Below are 14,541 nucleotides of genomic sequence, written 5' to 3'. Positions count from 1 at the left end.
GCTGAATGTGTGTGTTTTGTGTTCTGATGTGTTTGCAGCCCGCCTTCCAGCTGAGTTTCCTCTCAGCTCCCCAGTGGGGTCCACATCGCGAAGGTCGCCCACTGGCATACTAATGGCAAGCTAAGAAAAGACAGCCTGCTACATGGAGGATGGGTTAGAAAGGGAAGGACGTCATAGCTGGGACCACCTAAGCGGAAGTGACCTGCGTAAAGCCTGCCAGGCTGGCTCTTGAAATCAAAAGGTCACCAGAGGAAGAAGGCGAGTCTCTTCGCCTGTGACCAATGCTTGAGCCTTAGGCAGGGTGGAGGCCTGCATGGTGGCAATCCATCAGATCGTTGCTGCTTGACACTGTAGTCTGTGGACCAGAGGCCTCTGAGGCATCACCTGGGAGCTTGACAGAAATGCAGAATGTCAGGCTGCCACAGGCCTGTTGACCAGGTCTGCGTTCTGACAAGACCCCCAAGGGATTCAGGAGATTTGTGTGTGAGCTACAGTTTGAGAAGTGCCCGGTGGGACCTGCCTTTGTTGTGTCAAAGTATATGCTAAAATAAGCTCCCACATAAAAGCAGGCATATCCTGTTTGCTGATAATGCATTTTGGTGTGTTTGTTTGCTCTGAAGACTTTATTTTTAAGTCATCTCTGTACCTAATGTGGGGCTCGAACTTAAACCCCAAGATCCTGGAGTTGCGTGCTCTACGGACTAAGCCAGGCGCCTGTGTTTGTTTTTTTAACATTGATTCTTTGTGGTGATGATGACAAGGATGGTGCTGATGGTGAAGGTGACATCGGGTACTATAATGGGTTGGATTGTGTCCCTGCAAAGAGATATGTTCAAGTCCTAACCCCTGGTACCTGTGAATGTGACCTTATTTGGGAATAGGGTCTTTGCAGATGTAATCAAGTTAAGACACGGTAATTAGGGTGGGCCCTAATCCAATAACTGGTGTCCTTATAAGAAGAGAGACATTTGGACACAGACACCCTGGGAGATTGCCACGTGATGACAGAGGGAGAGATTGGAGTTAGGCTGTCACAAACCAAGGAACGCCAGGGATTGCTGACAGCCACCCTAAGTTAGGACAAAAGCCTGGAACACATTCTCCCTCAGAGCCCCTAAGAAGGGACCAACATTGCTGACACCTTGATTTTTAACTTGTAGCCTCCAGAACTGTGAGATAATGATTTCTGGGTAGTTTTTTTTTTTTTTTTTTTTAAGATTTTATTTATTTGACAGACGGTGACACAGCAAGAGAGGGAACACAAGCAGGGGGAGTGGGAGAGGGAGAAGCAGGCTTCCCACTGAGCAGGGAGCCCGATGCCCCCAGGACCCTGGGACCATGACTTGAGCGGAAGGCAGACGTTTAAGGACTGAGCCACCCAGGCGCCCCGATTTCTGTTGTTTTAAGCCACCCAGAGTGTGGTGCTTTGTTTCAGCAACCCTAGGCCACTCATCTAGAAACTTCCCTCTCTAAAGCAACTTCACTTACATGATCTTGTGAAAGCAGAGGCAAACGAGGCATTGTATTCAGCTTTACAAATAAGAACCTCCCCTTATTCCTTTGAGAGTGAGGAAGTAATCTAGCTGGGCCTGGCCCAGCGCTCTGTCGTGCCTGCTGGGTCTGTGACAAGGGGCTCGCTCTCAGGGGTTGTGGGCCTGCTGACCAGCCTGCGCCCCTGTCCCTTGGCAGCTGCCCATACCTGCTGCCACTATCCCTGAGGACACCAAGTAAGAGCGGAGAGTAGTGCCGCAGGGCCCATCCCTTCTCCATCTCCACCACCCACAGCATATGGGCTCAAACGTGTCGCCAGCGGCATGTGTCCTGGGCCCCAAACCATGCATCCTTCTTGTTATCCACAAGTTTGATTTTGAGTTGTCAGGTGTTACCTTGGAGTGACTTGTTCTCCAAACCCTCTAGTTTTATTTCATAACACTTAACACCATCCATGGTACTCCTGCTTGCTTACATAATTACTTTTATATTGGGGCGCCGGGGCGGCTCAGTGGGTTAAGCATCTGCCTTAGGCTCAGGTCAGGATCCCAGGGTCCTGGGATCAAGCCCCGCATCGGGCTCCCTGCTGGGCAGAAAGCCTGCTTCTCCCTCTTCTTCTGCCTGCCACTCCCCCTACTGTGCTCTCTCTCTCTCTCTCTCTCTCTCTGTCAGGTAAGTAAAAAGAATATTTAAGTTATATGTATGTGTGTATATACATATATATATGTGTGTGTGTGTGTGTGTATACATATATATATATAATATATATGAATATATATCACCAATATAAACAGCTAAGTGTTGGCAGGGGCTACCTCTTGGAGGTGGCATTAGAGGGGACTGTGGTGTGAGCCAGGAGCCCAGGACCAGAGCCAGGCTGACGGAGGCAGGGACTCTTGTCACTTGCAGAGACAGAAATTTTGCTGAAGTCAGGAGAGGAACATGCAGGAGGGACACCAAGGACAAAACTTACCTCTGTGACCAAGGGCTGACCAGGCCACAGTTTGGGGGCATCTCTTGTCCCTTTATCTGCCCCTGCTGCCACTGAACTGAGCCAGCCTGGGAAGGGTGGCTGCCGGTGGGAGTCTGCAGGAGGAGCATCCCTGCTGCTCCTCTGTGACGAATGTGGTATGGGAGGAGCCCCCAAGGACTGTGGGGCTCTGTTGCTGACGACCAGTCTCAGAGGTGTGGAGTGGCGAGGTGGGGGGTAGGTCTGGTGGGGCGGGTTAAGATAGGTGAGAGAATGTAACCGGGGGGGGGGGGGATGCCGAGAAGTGCTTACCGCCCGACCTAGCTTCCGCCCGCCATGACCGTGACAAAGGGCACGCACACCTAGATGCACACATGGACAGAGAAAGGTGGCTTCTCTGTGCTTCTCTCCTGCCCTCAAGGAGACCACAGTGTGACTGGGGCATTTTTTTTTTTAATATTTTATTTATTTGACAGAGAGAGAAAGAGAGAGAGCCCCAGACTGGGACATTTAAAAGTCCAACACATGCTCCCCCACCCAGTGCCACCTAAGGTATAGAAGAAGCAATCTCCCCTGCTCTGACCTCACCACCCCTACCCCCACCCCTGAAGCAGCAACTCTTCTAGGAGCACCTCCCACAGATTTCCTACACTTGTGTTGAGAAAAACTTGGCCAAAATACTCTTGCTCATACAAGCTTCCGCTCTCCTGCCTCTGGGCCTTTAAGCCTCTAGCTGTTTCCTCTCAGTAAAGGCCCCTCGCTCCCCACTCCCACTGGTCTCCCCAGTCTAGGTGGCTGAAACTGGGGGCTTCTCCTTCAGCCAGCACTGACGGAGTTCTGGGCCCCTGTCCAGCACCTGCCCGGATGCTGTTTTAGCTCTGTTGCAGTGAGCCCTAAGCTTCTTAGCCTCCATGTCCCAATCCGGAAAGTAGTCAAAGCAGGGCTGTCACTAGGATTAAAGCGATGGCACAGCTAGAGAACCCACCTGGAACCAGCCAGAAACATAAAAGTTGCTCAGGAAAAGATGAGGCTGTTGTATCAGCGTGTGCTCTGTCCCCAGCACCTCACTGGGCCTCCTGAGGAAATAAAGATCAATTAGCTGACGTGCCCATACCTGCCTCCCAGAAGCCAGCGATCTGCCTGGAGAAATGAGACAGGCTTGCAGGGAGAGAAACTTCTGGGAACTAGGAGGGACGTGCCAAGCAGGGATAACTGCAGGCAGCACCTGGGCTTCAGGTATTCTGTGCCCACCCTCGTCCCAGCCTTGGCTGCAGCACGCAGCTTTGTGGGGGGGGGGAGCATCCAACAGCTTCTCTCAGATGCCCCTGTGTCTGTTCTGCCCCGAGGCTCCTCTGTGACCCGGATGGGTACTCTGGACGCTCACGCACGGGACAGGATAATTCTTGGCCGATGGGGGGCGGGAGCTGCTGGATAAATGCTGTCCCATTCTTCATGGGACAATTCTGGGACCCACTCTGTGTACTCCTCAGAGGTTCCCGGCACGATGGAGCCCCAGCTGCCACAGCAGTGACCAGCCTGCAAAGGCATCCCGGTACTGGCTTGCCTTCCTTCCCAGTTTGCTCTCTCCAACCCCCTACTCCTATTCTTTGGGATCATTTAATTTTTTTTAATCTTTTTTTAAAGATTTTATTTATTTATTTGACAGAGAGAGAGACAGCGAGAGCGGGAACACAAGCAGGGGGAGCGGGAGAGGGAGAAGCAGGCTTTCTGCCCAGCAGGGAGCCCGATGCGGGGCTCGATCCCAGGACCCCGGGATCACGACCCGAGCCGAAGGCAGACGCTTAACCGACTGAGCCACCCAGGTGCCCCTAATTTATTTTTTTATTTTTATTTTTTAATTTATTACTTAATTTATTATTTTATTTTATTGTTTATATTATATTAATTATTTTATTTTTCATTTATTTTTTAAATGTTTCATTTATTTATTCATGAGAGTCAGAGAGAGAGAGAGAGGCAGAGGCAGAGGGAGAAGCAGGCTCCCTGCCCAGCAGGGAGCCCGATGCAGGGCTCGATCCCAGGACTCCGGGACCATGACCTGTGCCAAAGGCAGACACCCGACCATCTGAGCCACCCAGGCGCCCTTTTTAATTTATTTTATTTTGGAGGGGGAGATCATTTTCTAAAAGGAGCCGCCTGGATCCAGGTCCTCATCTCAGGCTTTCTCCGCCTGTGGGAAAGAAGTGAAGACAGCAGTGCAGCAGGTCAAGGCACGGGCTGGAAGCTCAGACTGCCTTTGCCGCTGGCTGGGGCTGTGAGCTGGGGCCGGGCACTCTCCCCATCCCCAGGAGGGGCACCCATTCCGTTACCCTCGAGTAATCAGGCCTCTCCAGAGAAACAGAACCAAGAGGATACAGAGAGGTATCTACAAAAGGAGATTTACTGTAGCAATTGGCTCATGTGGTGATGGAGACCAGGAAGCCCCAGCATCTGCTGTCTGCAAGCTGGAGAACCAGCAAAGTGGGTGGGGTCGTTCAGTCTGAGGCCGAAGGCAGACGCCCTCAGGAACATCCCCGGAAACAATTTGCCAGCTCTCTGGGCATCCCCCAGCCCGTCAAAGTGACATATAAAATGAATCATCACACTGAGGGCTGCTGTGAAGGTCACCTGAGAGAGACGGGTTAACACCGACATCGAAGACACGCTCTCCAGAGCCAGACTCCTCAGTTCTTCGACTTGTCACCTCTGTGACCCTGGAGAAGTCACTTAACCTCTCGGTGCCTCCGTTTTCTCAAATGTGACATGGGGATGATAGTCACAGTACCCACCTCCCAGGGCTGTGAGCATTAAATGAGTTGATACATGTCAAGGGTCTGAAGCAGTCTCTGGCTATTAAGACAGTGTCTGCCAAGTATTGCAGAGTACCCGTCACTTTGGAAAATACTCGATAAAGTATAAGGCTGGTACAAGAAATGTTTTAACCTCGTAAGGCTCATACAAGAAAACCTGGGAGGATATTTTCATGACTTAGAAACTGGAAAGGACATCTTAAAACGTCAAAAGTACACACCCCCAAAATTTTTTTTTAAGATTTTATTTATTTATTTATTTGACAGAGAGAGACAAAGCCAGAGAAGGAACACAAGCAGGGGGAGTGGGAGGAGATTTGACAGAGAGAGATACAGTGAGAGAGGGAACACAAGCAGGCTTCCCACGGAGCAGGGAGCCCGATGCGGGGCTCGATCCCAGGACCCTGGGATCATGACCAGAGCCGAAGGCAGATGCTTAACAACTGAGCCACTCACGCGTCCCAAGCACAGACCAAATTTTAAAAGTTTGATTTTCATTACATCTAAATGAAGGACTCATTGCCAACGAAGGATACTATGAACAAGGTTAGTAGATGGACAACAGAATAGGAGAAGCCATGTCCAGGTCTAAAACCAACAGAGTTTATCCCGATTCTGGGTAAAATCTGGAATATACCAAAGACTCCTAGAAATCAACAGGGAGAGGGCATCAAGCCCGACAGAAGACAGGCAAAAGATGTGAACCGACTATATGGGGGGGAAAGCTAAGGGCCACATGAGGTGCTCCGGGGTTGGTAACAAAACATGCAGGGTGGGAGTGGAGCAGCATGCTGTTCTGGAGAGCACTGTGGAGGTGTGTGGGCAGGAGCCAGTCCCCTGGTCCCCAAAGAAATGTTCACCCAGGTGCATGGGGGGACGTGCTCTGGATGTTCCCTGCAGCCTTGTCTCCAGGGGTGAAGGAGCTGGAGGGGCCTCAGCCTGTCCCCCTGAGTCTAACCGGTGCTTCATCAATGTTTGCTGGTATTGTTGTGGTCAAAACCTAAAGTGCGGGAGGACAGTGAGAAGAGACATCATGACATCTTCCTTATCATGAGTCCAGCCACTGACCAGAAGAACAGATACAGTCAGTGACTGGACTCTCTCTCTCTCACACACACACACAGACTCAGGGCCGTGGGAGGAGGCTCGGGTTCTCAGCCTGGGTGCAGGTAGGATGGCAATGCCAGCAGGAACGTCAGGGGCTGAGGTGCAGAACACCGTGTGAGGTCCTGTCAAGACAGCCACGGGAAAATGTGCCCGGAGCGAGGACCCGTGTGGGGATGGAGCCAAGTCTTGTCAGGAAGCCCAGGGAGGAGTCCTAGGGTGAGGGGGCCAGAGCCTGGGCCTGGCTCCCCATCCTCATGCCTGTGGCGTTTCCGTGCAGCGGGGGCAGCACATGGCCATACCCCTGCCCACCGCCATAAGCCTAGGAAGGGCGCACACGCTTCTGCAGGAAGCTCTGAGGCGTGAGCTGGCGGAGGGCAGCGGGCAGCGGGCCTGAGTCAGGAAAGCGCCCACGGAGGTGTCACCGTCCAGTGTCCGGGAGCTAAGCCTTCAAGGACAAGGATGCTTTCTGAGGTGGGGAGGATGGGCAGGGCCTTCCACAGAGAGGAAATGGCATAAGCAGGGGCCCAGAGACAGGAAAACACATAGACAAGGAGGTCCCTGGGAGGGCAAGGTGGGCAAGGGGACTGCAAGAGCCTTGGAACTGAATCCTGAGGCCTTCTGTGATGGTTTACAGCCTCAGACAGCCCCTGCTACCACGGGACAGGGACCACTCAGCTCTGTTTCCAAGGGGGTGAGGGTGGGAGCGGAGCCGGGAGCCTGTCCTCCCAGGTACTCCCCTCCAGTCACGCCATGAGCACACACTCCCACGCCCAGGTACTGCACACACGTGCTACTCAACATGCACACATGTACACACCCCCCCACAGCCCACATGTACTATACACACGTACTGCGCACACACATACCCATACACCCTCCCACATACACACTGCACACACAAACCCCATTCACATACTACACACACACCCCACAATATACTGTACCCACAAACCCCATGCCCACTGCACACACACACACACACACTGCACACACACAAAGTCCACACACACATTGGACCCACATATTACCCCTCACATACACACAATGCACACCCACACACCGCGCACACATACTGCACATACACATATCCACACCACACATACCACAACCCCATACCACCCCCCATGCCACACACACATTACACCCACACATCACACACACTCAACGTCTACAACCACCAACCGCCTCCCCTCCCCCCCCGTGCACCCACACACACACACCTACCACACCACACACTTACACACACTACACCACACTGGGTTGTGCCTGCAGTAAATGCAGGCAGGCAACTGACTCGTGAACAGTTTGGAAGAGTGAAACATAAAGAGCCTGCAATCCTGGGGCTGTTTTAGGCACTCGGACCCCTAATAAGGTTCAAGCATCCTGGATTTGAAGGAACTCCCAGTCTCCATTTCCCATCAGAATGACAGGGACTTCTGCCTGCCACCCGGGGCGTGACAGGGCCAGGGTGATGAGATGCCCCCTCCCCAGGTGGAGCCATAGCCCCCACCTGTGACGCACTCTGGCACCTTCCCATCTCAGAGGACCCTGTCCCAGAGGGCCCTCTCTGGCCTTTCCTCGGGGAAGCGCAGGTTATCTGTCCATCTGCTGGCCACTGGCCTGTTTATCTTCTTAGGGCTCTCTTCCTGAAATAGCTCAGGGTTATCTAAGCTGCTGGAGCGGGCAGTCTGGCCTGCCTGACCGTCCCCCTCCCGGAGAGAGTGGCTGCCCTGGCAGCTTTCAACTCCTTTAATCCAGGCCCGAATTCCACACATTATTGAGTCACACTGGAGAGCTTCCCGGAAAGGGCCAGCACCCCCATGGGGGTGCCCCCAACTGCAGCCCAAGCCACAGGAGCACCAGGTGGCCTCTCCTCTCCCCTCCCTTGGCAAGGTGGCCGGGGGTCAGTGAGCTGGGGGTGCCCTTCCCAGCTCTCTCATCACAGCCCCGGGCAGCTGGACACCTCCACTTGCAAGCCTGGCCATCTCAAATTTGGCAAACCCAGAGCCAAGCTCACCTGTCTCATCCCAAACCTCTTACCTCTCCCACATTTCCATCTGTTTGGGGATGTCAAAACTTTCCTAGGGGCGCCTGGGTAGCTCAGTCGTTATGCGTCTGCCTTCGGCTCAGGTCATGATCCCACGGTCCAGGGATCGAGCCCCGCATCGGGCTTCCTGCTCCGCGGGAAGCCTGCTTGTGTTCCCTCTCTCACTGTATCTCTCTCTGTCAAATAAATAAAATCTTAGAAAACAACAACAACAACAACAACAAAACTTTCCTAAACTCCCGAATTAAAATCTCAGTCATACTCCTGGACCCTTCCCATCTGGCAGTGCCCTCACCAGCTCTGCTCCCCGGGCTCTGGATTCCAAGCATCCTACACATCGCTGCCAGAGTAATAGCCTTCATCTAGCATTTCACCCTGACACTTCCCTGCTCAAGAACTTACCATGGCTCCCCATTAACGGCTACATAGAATCTAAATACGGTTGTCTGGCTCTCGGGGTATATCTCCACTTATTTAACATCTACTACTCCAATTAGTACTGTCCCTGCTTCAGTGAGGCCAGCCCCCGAAGCTCCTATACAAGCATGCTCTGCTAGGCCTTGCCCCTCTGCTTGGGCTGACCCCCTGACCGGCGCCACCATTCAGTATTTCCTCCCCCTCGCCAAGACTTCCTCTCTCTCCCAGCTCCAATTGTGTTAAGTCCTCTTCATCAATGCTTTCCAGTCATTCATCTACTCAGCCAGTGTTAATTGAGCACTTACCGTGGAGCCGGCTGTCTCTGACCAGTGTCCCCTCTGAGCTCCATTAGCACAAGTAACTTCAGCCCCACACTTTGGCACCGAATCTCTTGAGACCTTGGAATGTGTCACCATCACAGTCTCCCCCCACGGCTGGCTCCTTAGACTTTTAAACCTCGCAAGCTGCAGGCGGTGGTCGGTTTTTTGGTTTTGTTTTTGTATTGAAGGCTAGCACAGAATTGTCAACTCTGTTTCATCAAATAAAAACACTTTTTTGTAAATTTTTAAACTTTGTTTGTTTAAGTAATCTCTACCCCCGACGTGGGGCTCCAACTCACAACCCAGAGATCAAGGGTCCCATGCTCTTCTGAGCCAGCCAGGTGCCCCAAATAAAAACACTTTTAAATTACTGTGATGTCGCTCTCTTTGCCGCATCTCCTGCGAGAATAAAGACCATTCTCAGCAATCAGACTGTCGACATTCCAGAAAATGTCGACATCACTCTGAAGGGACGCACAGTTATTGTGAAGGGACCCAGAGGAACCCTGCGAAGGGACTTCAATCACATCAATGTAGAACTCAGTCTTCTTGGAAAGAAAAAGTAGAGGCTCTGAGTTGACAAACGGTGGAGAAATAGAAAAGAGCTGGCTACTGTTCGCACTATCTGTAGTCATGTACAGAACATGATCAAGGGCGTTACACTGGGCTTCCGTTACAAGATGAGGTCTGTGTATGCTCACTTCCCCATCAACGTTATTATTCAGGAGAATGGTTCTCTTGTTGAAATCCGAAATTTCTTGGGTGAGAAATACATCCGCAGGGTTCAGATGAGGCCAGGTGTTGCTTGTTCTGTATCTCAAGCCCAAAAAGATGAGTTAATTCTTGAAGGAAATGACATTGAACTTGTATCGAACTCAGCTGCTTTGATTCAGCAAGCCACAACTGTTAAAAACAAGGATATCAGAGAATTTTTGGATGGTATCTATGTTTCTGAAAAAGGAACAGTTCAGCAGGCTGATGAATAAGATCTGAGTTGTCCATCTACAGAAACAGCAAAAGATGCCGGATGATTTTTCAGACTTGTGGTATTTAAATATGCAATAAAAGCTATACTGATTTGGGGAAAAAATAAATAAATTACTGTGATGTCATAAAAGCACAATTTTTTTAAAGATTTAATTTATTTATTTGACAGAGAGATAGAGAGATCACAAGTAGACAGAGCGGCAGGCACAGAGGGAGAGGGAGAAGCAGGCTTCCCACTGAGCAGGGAGCCCGATGCAGGACTCGATCCCAGGACTCCAGGATCATGACCTGAGCCAAAGGCAGTCGCACAACCAACTGAGCCACCCGGGCACCCCAAAAGTACATTTTAACACTAAGTAAGTAACATTAGGAAAGAAGGAAGAACATAATGGCAGCATAAAGGACAATCCTTAAAATTGAAGAAGCTTAGCAGTATGGGAAAATCCACATTTTTTTTCATTTCAGAACAACCTCAGAGTGAAAGTACTTTCAATGGAATAAATTTAGCAAGCTGGAAAATATATCACATTTCTTTTCTTTTCTTTTGGAAAATACATCACATTTCTTTTTCTTCAGTTCACAGGGGACAGCTGACCACTTTACCAATGTTCATCCAGTGTCTGGGAGCTCCTATCTCCAGCCCCTTGCCAGCTGAGCACAGCTCCAGTGAGCAGAATGGGTGGTTAATGTCTTTGGTTGTTGCCGGGAGAAGCGACCAGAGTCTCCTCACACAAGATGCAGCTGGGAGCCAGGGACATGGCTCCCAATCCTGTCACCTCTGCTTCAGACACATGGCCTGATTTTTGCTCCAGGAAGCTTGCCTCCGTAGGCACACAGGTATTCTTGACACTGATTGCAGCCTACTCAGAGGCAGAGAAGTCCTAGGGTCCCAGGGGAGGTAGGTGGGATGGAAACTTTGGATTCTTGTTCAGGAGCAGAAGGCAAATGGGTCACAGAAGCAGATAGCCCTACACCATGGCCTCAGAGTTCTGAGCCAGTCAGGAGCGGAGCTGCGGTGGGACCCCAGAGCTTCTTTCTGTCTCCTGCCCCTGGGATTCTGCCCTCTCCCTGCTCTGTCTGAGCCCGGCTTCTTCAGAAAAGAAATACAACCAAAACTTTCCATGGCTCAGCCCTGGATCCCCCCAGCTACTTCCATAAAAAGCCATCACTGCCTGGACAGGAGAGAGAGAGAGAGAATTTTTCCAAAGGATGTATGTGTGTATTGTTGGGAGCAGCAAGCCTTTTGGTGAACTCTGGGTCACGGCACAGCCTGACAAATGACAGGAAGTTCAGGACTTGGGCCTGACATTTGTTGCACAAAGACCCTACAGCCCAGCCAGGTGAGCTGGGCCTAGGGACGGACACAGGGCCACCGCCCAGCACTTCCTGCCCTTTGTTGGCCCATGTGACAGCCTTCCTAGTGCTCCAAATGGCCTTTCTTTCGTGCCTGACTCCTGTTCTTTATTTATGGAGACGAGCTCCTCAATATAGAAACGGGTGGGCCCAGAGTCGGCAGCAGGATGTGGGAATGCAGACTGGCAGGATGCCCACTGCCGGGGGCAGGATCGCTGAATTAAAATAATGTGGCTGTATACACCCAATAATAAGCAGTCTGTTATTTATATACCTGAGGAGATGTTCTGCACGCTCCCCTGGCACATCACAGGGGATCGAGAGCCTGCCCCACCATCAGCACAGCACTCCTGTGGACACCACCCTCTGGCTCTGGTTGCCCTAGTCGGCCTTGGCCTGACCCTCAAAGTCAGCATGGGCTCCTAAAAGGAGGGGACGCTCTTTCTTCCAAAGCAAAACTTTTGCCATCCACTTCCTCAGGGTTAGTCTTTGCTTCCAGGGAGCTGTTGTCCGTGTTTGTGGGCAATGGTGCACTTGGGACCTTTTGAAGGTCCCAATCTTTTCTTCATCATCATCATTTACGATGGATATCTTTCCAAAAGTCGTCACACACATTCCCGGTGTCTCAGACAGAAGACCTCTGAACAGACTTTGAGGTGTTCTTGGGAACGTGGAGTCTCGGTTAGGAGCCCTGTGTGATCAGTGGAAGGAACCCTGGGCCAGGTGGGGCCAGGTGATCTGGTTGCCACTCTGTCCACCTGGCTAGCTGTGCAAACTTGAGCAAATTCCTTTACCTCTCTGGCTCTCAGGGGTTGGCCTGTGTACGATGTGGCCATACAGTGATGTCAACACAAAAGTTATTGAGGAAGATAAGGTCATTTGCTCCACAGGCTAAATCACAGGTGACTCTTTCACAACCATTTTTGGTAGATTTCCTTTTCTCCTACCTTGTTTTTAGGCTAATTTTAGACCACCGTTTATAGACCCATCCAGAGTAGTAGCTCTCTTTCAAGTTTGTAACATCTAAATCTGTTAGAACTGGGGTGCCTGGCTGACTCAGTCAGTGGAGCATGTGACTCTTGATGTTAGGGTTGTGGGTTTGAGCCCCAGGTTGGGTGTAAGCATTGCTTAAAAAAATAAAATCTAAAAAAAAAAAAAGCATATGCCGCAATCTACTATTTTATTTTATTTTTTAAGAAAGTGAGTGCGAGGATGAAGGAGAGAGAGACTCTTAAGTAGGCTCCACGCTCAGCACAGAGCCCGATGCGGGGCTCCCTCTCATGACGCTGAGATCATGACCCGAACTGAAACCAAGAGTCAGATGCTTAACCGACTGAGCCACCCAGGCGCCCCACAATCTATTATTTTAAAAAATAAAAAAATAAAATCTGCTAGAACTACCTGCAAATTAAAATAGACCCAGGGCAAATACACAAATATGTGTATTTATGTGTGTACTTTGTGGTATACTTCTGACTAATCAATGACCTTTTCTCCTTCCTAGTTTTTGACTCTATTTCAGAGGGAGGAGTTTGTCAGAAAGGTGAGATCTAGAACAGTGAGGTTCTGCTGTACCTTTTTCATATATCCCTATGGTGCCTTCAGAGAACATTGTAGAAAATTTTAATTTACTGTTGAACCAGATAACTTCCCCTTCTACTCCAAATTCACCTAGAATTTTCCTTCTGAGCTAAGGTGCAGGGTGCAAACTGGCCAGGCTTGCATGCTTGTCTGACAAACTCCTGCCCCTCTTCCCGCTCCTTACAGAACATGTGTGCCCCTCCCTTCCTCAGTGCCTCTTTCCTTCTTGCATGGTGTGGGTGTGGTGTGCCCAGAACATGGGGTCCCCTTGCCGGACTCGCACATTCCCCCCGCAGGAAAGGAATGAGCGTGAATTAGAGTCTCCCCCCTTCTCAGAGTGCTATTTGGAAGACCTGGACATTCTAGAAGCCACACAGAGACATTTCAGAGAGGCTGAGCTCAAAGGATGATAATAATGAACATTCAAGTAGACTTCAGAGATTCACAGAGCATTTCCATGTGCTGTGTTTCACTTAGCCTGCAATCCTGAGATGGTCTTGCCCGCATGCACTAGATCAACCGAGACCAGGGACAGCTGCGTTGTTTTCCAGACTCATTTGGGAGCCCAGGACTTTGCACAGTGTATGCAACCCATCTTAGCTGGAGCGCTGCAAGGAAGCAGGGACGGTGAGAGGCGGCAGTGAGGGCTCACCTTCTTCCAGGAGGGTAAAGACAGTTGTGTTTGAGCAGACAGGGAAAGGAGGAGGCAGGAGGGAGCGAGCATGAGGTTTGAGGTAGACCTGGGCTCCCTTACTAGTCCAGTGATTCCATGCCCAAAAGCCCACCTGTAGCACCTCGGCTGAGCCACTTTAGTGATAGGACCTCCTGGGGCCATTGTATTTTTTAAGTTGCTTTCACTGCTAGAAAGTTCTTCCTAAGTTTATTAGACATTCCTAACTTCATTAGAAGTTCATAGACCTTCTTTATAGAAGGTATCCCTAAATCCCAGACCTGGCCCTCAATTCTGGAGACAAGCTAGATCAGGTGTCTGCTCACATGAAGCCTAAGGTTAAGGTGCCAATAACACAGAGCCTACACATGGTAATGGTTTCAGCTATGAAGAATGAGGTGGTTTGAGCTATTAAGAAGTGCCACGGAGAGAACAGTGTGGTGACTGATAAAGAGGAAGGCTTCCTGGAGGCAGAGAGAGGGTGGATGCCCCTGAGGCCAAAACTGAGGCCCAGAGGGGTCAGCCACAGGGAGGGTGAGGAAAGGGGCTCCAAGGGCAGAAGAGTGAGCCTAGGAAGGCCAGCGGGGCTGGACAGGCCCTCAGAAGGGACCTCTGCCTCAACTCCAGCAAGGAGGTAACAGAGGGGGAAGGAAAGAAATGGGACTGAGTCCTCCCTTTATAAGGAGTTCTTTTTAAGAGCAAAAAGTACCACCAGCACCTGCACCGGCAACATGCACCTGCTTTCATCTCCCTAGCTCCCTCCTGTGCAGTCACTTCTCCCTCTACAT

General features: G+C 50.8%; 1 pseudogene; it reads left to right on the top strand.

Moving 5' to 3' along the window:
* Positions 1–8,198: 8,198 nt before the first annotated feature.
* LOC112810904 (large ribosomal subunit protein uL6 pseudogene) lies at positions 8,199–10,211 on the top strand (annotated as a pseudogene).
* Positions 10,212–14,541: the final 4,330 nt, after the last annotated feature.

Source organism: Callorhinus ursinus, unplaced genomic scaffold, assembly GCF_003265705.2.
Source record: "Callorhinus ursinus isolate GAN/ISIS: 27379988/994484 unplaced genomic scaffold, GSC_fseal_2.0 scaffold12, whole genome shotgun sequence".
Taxonomy (NCBI): domain Eukaryota; kingdom Metazoa; phylum Chordata; class Mammalia; order Carnivora; family Otariidae; genus Callorhinus; species Callorhinus ursinus.
This window is presented reverse-complemented; position numbering and strand designations above follow the sequence as displayed.